Genomic DNA, 8,912 nt, shown 5'->3' with positions numbered 1-8,912 from the left:
TTAATTCATACACCATAAAATTCACCATTGAGAAGTGTACAAGTCACTGATTCCTTTGTACATTCACAAGGTACTGCGACCATCATCACTACTAACTCCAGGATATTTTCGACACCCCGAAAAGAAACCCCATCCCTGATAGTATTCACTCCCTAACAGCGCTAGCAACCTCTTCTCCCAATTCTTTTCAACCTGAGTTTTGTTTTATGACTCAGAATACGTAGTGTTTCTTGGTGTATGCTTCCCAGGCATTTGAAAGGACTGTGGATTTGCTATGGCTCGTGGGTGGAGTCTCTTACAAACATCAATTAGGTCTTATTGGTTGATGGTGTTGTTGAATTCTTCTATATCTTTGCCGATTTTCCAAATAGTTGTTCTATCAGTTTTTGAGACAGGGGTGTTGAGATCTGCAAGTATGGTTGTAGATTTGTTTATTTCTCCTTTCATTTCTGTCAGTTTTTGCTTCATATATTTGGCAGCTCTGTTACTTAGGGCATACATTTTGCAGAACTGCTGTTTAGGACTTCTATTCCTTCTTGGTGGATTGACTTCTTTTTATTATATAATGCCTCTCTCTGTCCCCGGTAATTTTTCCGCTCTGAAGTCTACTTTATCTGATGTTAAATACAGACCCGGCTGCTATCTGTTGATTAATATTTGCATGCTACATCTTTTTTCCATCCCTTTACTTTTAACATACCAGTATTATTATATTTGAATTGAATTTCCTATAGACAGTATATTATTTATTAAAAATAACATCTATTCTAGGGAGTTCCCTGGTCGTTCAGCGGTTAGGACTCAGTGCTTTTATTGCCATGGGTTGGGTTCAATGTCTGGTCCGAGTGCTAAAATCTCGAAAACCATGTGGTGCAGCCAAAAAAAAAAATTTATTTTGCCTATCTTTGCCTTTTGACTGGTACATGTAATCCATTTATAGTAGGGAGTGATATCTAATTACCTGGGTGGGGATGAAAGTCTTGGCTTGATCTTAAAAAAATGGCTAAAGGAAGTTCTTTAAACAGAAGGGAAAACGTAAAAGAAGGAACCTTGGAAATGTGAGAGCAATAGTAGATGCAAAAACGCAGCATTCCACAATGCTTGGGCTTCCCTGGTGCCTCAGACGGTAAAGAATCCGCCCGCAATACAGGAGACCTGGATTCAGTCCCTGGGTTGGGAAGATCCCCTAGAGAAGGGAAGAGCTACCCATTCCAGTATTCTTGCCTGGAGAATTCCACAGACAGAGGAGCCTGGCGGGCTACTGTCCATGAGATTGCAAAGAGTCAGACACAATTGAAGTGACTTAGCACACACTCACACACATAGCAATATGTACCAGCTCAGAGCAGACTGGCTGGGAGATCCCCACACCCCAAGAGAAAATGTTGGAAGAATGGCAGTTTATAAGACACCATCTGCAAATAATGTTCAGGATCTAGCAGGAGAAGTAACATACCAACAAATAATCATGGTTCAATTTGTTCTGTACCACGAGATAAGAATTGTCAGAATAATCATTTATATCTTGACTTTGGGGCTTCCCTGGTGTCTCAGATGGTAAAGCATCTGCCTGCAATACAGGAGACCTGGGTTTGAGCCCTGGGTCGGGAAGATGCCCTGGAGAAGGGAATGGCAACCCATTCCAATATCCTTGCCTGGAGAATTCCATGAACAGAGGAGTCTGGCGGGCTACAGTCCAGGGGGTCACAAAGATTTGGACACAAATGAGGGACTCACACACACCATTATGACTTGGCATGAAGGAAGCACTTACTGCTGGAAGTCCAATCTTCTTAACTTAGCATCCCAGGTCTTCCGTGATGTTTTAGATTTACTTTCACTGGAAACAGGCCTTGAGATTCTAAAAAATCTGAGTGTAGGACTTCCCCAGGCGGTCCAGTGACTAGGTGTCTGCCTGCCAGTGGGAGGGACGCGAGTTTGAACCCTGGTCTGGGAAGATGCCGCGGGGCAACTGAGCCAGCGCACCGCAAGTGCTGAGTCCGCACGGCATCAGGAGAAGCCACCGCCACAGCAAACCCGAGCACCGCGGCTAGAGAAAGCCTGGGCACAACAACGAAGACCCAGCGCGGCCAAAAATAAGAACTGAGTGTATATGACAGATTTTGGAAGTGATCAGAGGAGATAACAGAAAGAAATGAGGAAGTGAGACAGGAAAGGGAAGGCAAAGAGAAAGGGTGTATTATTAGGCAAGTTGTCACTCTGGGCAACTGAGCTTAGTCCTGTTGGGCATCTCTGGGAGGCGATGATTGAACAGCAGGTGTCTCAGAGTTAACCCGACACAAGGGGTGGTGAGCAAGGGTGTTTATAAACCAATTCCTGTCTGTCAGAGGCTAACAGATGCTGGCATCCAGAAGGCATACGCATCCTATCTGTATAAAGCCACAGTGGGTCATCAGAGAGAGCCCTCAAAGAAATGCAGATGCTGGCGAGCTGGGATACCAAGGTGAGGCCTGAGGGCTTATGAGCAGGGCACTGAGGGCATTAGCTTCACTGGACCAGGCTGCAGCCTACGGTTCCAGCCAGCTTACCTAACCAAACGCACTGGGCCACCCTGTGCTTTCCTGAATAATGTGACAATCCCTAGCTCACTTCAGGCCAACAAGCGGCCATTTCCTCCATCTCCTGAAAGCTATTTCCTTCACCAGAACATCCCCTCTCCAGTTCCAGTCTCTCCCTGCCAAAATTCTATCTGCCAAACAAGATCCCCCCGAATGTCAAAATGTTTCTTCCATTTGCTGAGAACATGGAGGTTTTCCATGAGCTCTTGGTGACTTTCTCCATGCCCCCAAGCAGTGTGTGCTCACTTCATTGTGTCTGACTCTTTGCAATCCCATGGACCCACCAGGTTCTTCTGTCCGTGAGATTTTCCTGGCAAGAATACTGAAGGGAATTGCCACGCTCTCCTCCAGGGGATCTTCCCGACCCAGGGATTGAACCCATGTCTCCTGCGGCTCCTGCATTGCAGGCATATTCTTTACTGCTGAGCCACTTGAGAAGCCCCCTCCCAAACAGTTAGCAGACCCCTTGTGCCTTCGGAGGATGCTGGCATCTTTTGTTCATTTTCTATGGTACTCCTTGATAATCATAATTTTTTTTAAAGATTTTTTTCTTTATGTAGGCCATTTTTGAAGTCTTTATTGAATTTGTTACAATAGCGCTTTTGTTTTACGTTTTGGATTTTTTGACCACGAGGTTTGTGGGATCTTAGCTCCCCAACCAGAAATCAAACCCGCACCCCCTGCATTGGAAGGTGAAGTCTTAACCACTGGACCACCGGCAATGTCCCTACAATTGTAATATATTTATTGATGCTCTTGGATTTCTACCAGACTGTAGGCTCTTGGAGGTCAGGAGTTAAGTATAAATATCTTTGCAGAAATGAAAGACTTAGAAAACACTTGTGGACCATGCCAAAAATGCTCCCAGACATTCTTTGCCCAAGCTCCAGTAAAAGTGGTATATATACACGCAGGCCTGCAAGACCAAGGTCGTGTTGATGGGTCTAGTAGAAAGACAGAGTTTTGTGGAATTCCCTGGCGGTTCAGGGGCTAGGACTCCCCGTGATTTCACTACTGAGGGCTTGTGTTCAGTCTCTGGTGGGGGAACTAAGTTGATCCCACAAGCACCATGGAGCTGCCAAATACAAGAAGTGTTCGTTGCTCAGTCGTGTCCAATTCTTTGCTACCCCATGGACTGTACCCCGCCAGGCTCCTCTGTCCATGGGATTTCCCAGGCAAGAATACTGGAGTGGGTTGCCATTCCCTTCTCCAGGGGATCTTCTTGACCCAGGGATCTAACCCCTGTCTCCAGCATTGCAGGCAGATTCTTTATCGTCTGAGCCACCAGGGAAGCCCAAATACAGGAAACGAAGGCGGGGAGTAGGAGGGGGAAAGACTGTTGTCTGTAGTTCCACACATCTACCAGCAGATGGCAACCGTCACTTACCATCTGTTAAGGACACTTGCTGCCTCTCCCTGGACAAGGGGACAATCTGCAGAGAAGTCCATTCTCTGAGGATCTACCTGAGATCCTGGATCACATGCAGGCACCGAAGGAGGAAGGCAGAAGAAAGATATGAGAAAAAGGAAGACAGTTCAATTTTCAGAGGGTAAAGTTCAAGGATTGAGGGTCTAGGGGAGAGTGTGTATATGTGTTAGTCATTCAGTTGTGCCCGACTCTTTGCAACCCCATGGACTGCAGCCCACCAGGAGGGGAGCAGTGAAATATACACAAAGCAATTAAGACCCCCTACAAGATAAGGGGGAGGGCTTCCAAGGTGGCACTAGTGGTAAAGAACCCACCTGCCAGTGCAGGAGACATAAGAGACGTGGGTTTGATCCCTGGGTCAGGAAGCTTCCTTGGTGGAGGGCATGGTAACCCACTCCAGTATTCTTGTCTGGAGAATCGTGTGGACAGAGGAGTCTGGAGAGCTATGGTCCATAGGGTCGCAGGGAGTCGGACATGACTGAGCAACTTAGCATGCACAAGATAAGGGGCCTGTGTGAGTCTGACTGGAGACATGACCTCCTTGGGCCTCAGTTTCTTCATTCATAAACTCAGAAGATTGGAATAGATGCTAAAAAAGAAGCGAGCATGTGCATATCTAGCTGTGCAAGGCTTTATGAAGAAGACTGGGGCTGGGTGCAGAAAAATGGGCAGGTTTGGTAAGGGAGACACAGTTGCAAGAATAAACATCTTTGTCCACGATGCACTTGATTCTTCCCATTTTTTGAACAGCCATTAATTCTCACCCACTCTGTGCTAGACACTCTGCTAGATGCCGGGGACACTGTGGGGGTGGGGTGGGGAGGATGGCAAATAAAAGTGGCAAAGACTTTCCGAGGAGTTCATGGTCTAATGAAGGACTGACATGACAGCAAGTATTTACGGTGACATTTGTACAGTGCATGAGATAAGAGTTGTCAAATATCTAACACTGATGTACCTATGGCCTTATTATTTATAAAACACATCTAAAGTATTCCTCAATCTTCAAGGTCTGAAGAAGAATAAAATGATTCCCGTTTTCAAGGAAGGTAGAGACAAGAAGTGGTAGTAGGGTCAAGGTCACACTTCTGCCAGTAGTTGGGCGTTGTTGGCTATTACCAGTTCCTCCAAATCCACGTCCTGTGGTCTTATCCACTTCCTCATGCTGTTTACAAAAATATGACCCTGCTGATCAGCTACAGAATTGAAAAATATTGGTCCTCAGACCAGAGCATCAGAAAAACCCTTTACTCGTTACTAATGAGGGAATATTCATTGGAAGGACTGATGCTGAAACTGAAGTTCCAATACTTTGGCCACCTGATGTGAAGAGCTGACTCATTGGAAAAGACCCTGATGCTGGGAAAGACTGAAGGTAAGAGGAGAAGGGGGTGACAGAGGATGAGACGGTTGGATGGCATCAACAACTCAGCGGACATGAGTTTGAGCAGACTCCGGGAGAGAGTGAAGGACAGGGAAGCCTGGCGTGCTGCAGTCCATGGGGCCACAAAGGTTAGACATGACTGAGCAACTGAACAACAACTATGGAACAAACAGATCTCTTGGTTCCTTGAGGGAAATCTGGGGCTATTGGGGTAGGATATGCCCCCAAAGCAACTGCCAGGGGCCGGTGTTCTTGCTCTGTCCCATGGTTATTGGCTTTCCAGAGCCCCTCAGACTCAGCCCAGGCTGATGGGAATCTCATGAGACACTTGCCCTTCCCTGCTGAGCCCCGGACATCAGCAGTGAGTTACTCGGTCTCCAATTCCATTTGGTTAAAAAAGGAGCATGCAGACTTCGCTAGTGGTCCAGGGGTTAGAAATTCGCCTGCCAATGCAGGGGACATAGATTCGATCCCTAGTCTGGGATTATCCCACATGCCGCTGGGCAACTAAGCCCATGCGCCACAAGTACCGAGACTGCCCCTAGAACACGTGTTCCGCAACCAGAGAAGTCACTGCAATGAGAAGTTCACGCAACGCAACTAGAGAGTAGCCGCTGCTTGCTGCAACTAGAGACAGCCCGTGTTCAGCAACGGAGATCCAATGCAGCCAAAAATAAAATACATTTTTAAAAAGGAGCACGCTCATGTAGGACCCTGGAGATCCGTGTGGTTGATGCCCCCATGGAGATTTCCAGAAAGGCTTCTCAAGGCCCCTTTAGCCCTGGACCTTTAAATCTCAAAATCCCAAGTTTTAGACCTGGTTTGAGCTCAGTCATTCCATCTTTCTGAAAGTCGTTCAGTCGTGTCCAACTCTTTGCAACCCCATGGACTATATAGTCCATGGAATTCTCTAGGCCAGAGAGAATAGAGTGGGTACCCTCTCCCTTCTCCAGGAGATCTTCCCAACCCAGGAATCAGACCTAGGTCTCCCACATTGCAGGCATATTCTTTACCAGCTGAACCACAAGGGAACTCCATCTTTGGGGGACTTTAATTTCTAATTTATTTTTTTTTCCATTTATAATAATCTCTTCCATTTGCAAGTAATTTAAAAACCGAAAAATTGTTCCCACTTCCTCATGATTACTTTTTATTCTTTACAACCTTGTTAGGAAATTTTTTCCTCTAACTCAGAGATTAAAAAATAATATCTATGGCTCCAAAGGACATGAGTTTGAGTAAACTCCAGGAGATGGTGAAGGACAGGGAAGCCAGGTGTGCTTCAGTCCATGGGGTCACAAAGAATTGGACTTGACTTAGCGACTGAAACAACAGGCTCCAAAAATTTATTAGTAGCTCAAGTGGCAGAGTTTGAATGCAATAACCCATGCCTTCAGCTCCCCTGCAGCCTGCCCCGTGGTGCTGTGAGTGTTCTCCAAACACACCCTCCCCTTCCCAGCTCCCAGAATTTCTGCCTGTGCTCTTCTCTGCTTACCAAGACCCAGTGTGAACACCAGCCTTCTCTAGTCCTGCCAGTGAATGAATCCTCCTCTCTGCCGTGTCCTGAGCTTTGCAAACTGCAGTGCAAAGAACACGGAAGGGATCGGAATTCCCACCTCTGCCACGTGTTAGCTGGGTGACTTTGGGCAAGTTTCTGAACCTCTCTGAACCTCTTTCCTCATCTCTAAAGTATTCTATTGCGAGATCATTTTCAGAAAAGGCAAAATCATGACTTCACACAGGCATGAGAAAGAACAGTCTGTAAAGATTTTACTTTACTTATCATGAGGGAACCAGGAAAATGTTACGGCTGGTTCAAAAGAGAACCTGAGAAACAGACACCTTTATAGATCAAGAATATTGAAACGAATCAAATCTGTTTTTTAGGAAAGTGTGTCTGACATTTGTATGGAGAACAGACTGGGAACACCATCAAAAGCAGGGATGTATCCATGTTCGTAACAACATCTTTCACAGTGGCCAAAAGGTGGAAATGACCCCGATGGCCATCAGCCAATGAATGGATACCCCAGATGTGAAGTATATATATACAATAGAATATTATTCAGCCTTAAAAGGAACACAAACTTATACATGCAACCTGAGTGAACCTTGAGAACATTATGCCAAATGAAAGGAGCCAGATATAAAACGATAAATATTGTATGGGTTCACTTATATGAGGTACCTAGAAGAGGCAAATTCATAGAGAAAGAAGCGTAGAGGTTACTGGGGACCAGGAGGGAGGGTGGTGAGTTATTATTTAGTGGATTCGGAATTTCTGTTTGACTCAATAGAAAAAAGTTCTGGAAATGGAGAGAGGTGGTGGTTGTGGGACATTGGAAATGTACTTAACATCACTGAATTGTATACTTAAAAATGGTGAAAAGGATACTCTTTATGTTATTGTATTTTAACTACAATGAAAAACAGTTTTGTAAAAAATGTGGGGAGGCTGCTGTAGAGTCCATATGAGAAAGGCTGAGGGCCTCATTGGGGCAGGACAGGAGAGATGGGACAGAGGAACTCCTGAGTTACCTAGGGCTCAAACTCACAGGTTTTTGTTCCCACCTGGGTACTCTCCTGGGCTCACATGCTTTGGTTCTATTCTAAAATTGCCTGCATCTATGAATTATCTAATACATCTCTGATATAGTGCCTGGGCGAATGTAAATTCGCCTGACACATAGTAAATTCTTAATACCAATGTACTGGATGAAGGAAGGAAGGAATAAAACAACAGAACTCCAAGGCTATGGCTCTCAGGGGACGCAGAAGAGGCAGAGTAGCATCTTAGAATCACAGGGAAGCTTTTCTTAAATGAACTTGCTCCTGCCCTTCGTGAATCCTGCCCAAGGACCACACCCAAATTCCAATACCTGTGGTCAGCTGGGATGCAGGCTGGGGGATAAGGAACCCAAGAGAGGAGGACTCCTGACAGGTGAGAAGGACTCCTGGCAGGTGAGAAACCCAGACGTTTAGATGGATGGGGGGCTCAGCAGACACTGGGACCCGGACACAGAGGAGAGAAGCTGTGGGCGGAGAGACAGGAGCCGAGGATTGGCCAGAATGGACTTGGATCCTTAGAATCCAATCACAGTGTGTCCACCTCCCTGCTCTGGTCCTTAATGACCTTGCCTCCTCCATTATTAATCCGGTGTTTCAGCTGAAGTTGTGGCTCTGCGGGTCCATTAAGGCTCTCCTGGGGCTGTCTGGCTTCCACCAAATGCATTAGAGCCGAGAGGACACAGGCGTAGAGGCAGCACTCAGCTCCCCCACCCCGCCCATCCGTCGGGCCCCTCCCCTCCGCTTTCCCCAACCATCAACCCCAACAAATTCAAGGAACTTGATCAAGAGCATCTCTGCACTGAGCATGTTCCTGGACCCACCCACGTGTGAAGCAGTTTTCTCCTTAGGGGACGTTTTGCACGTGATCGATCGGAAGGAACATTGCAGGGGGCGGCGGGGAGGCTGAGAGCACCGGCTTGGACTCCGGCTGCCTGGGCTGGGAGCCCAGGGC

This window comes from Muntiacus reevesi, chromosome 2 (genome assembly GCF_963930625.1).
Source record: "Muntiacus reevesi chromosome 2, mMunRee1.1, whole genome shotgun sequence".
Lineage (NCBI taxonomy): Eukaryota > Metazoa > Chordata > Mammalia > Artiodactyla > Cervidae > Muntiacus > Muntiacus reevesi.
Note: the sequence above shows the minus strand (reverse complement) of the source record.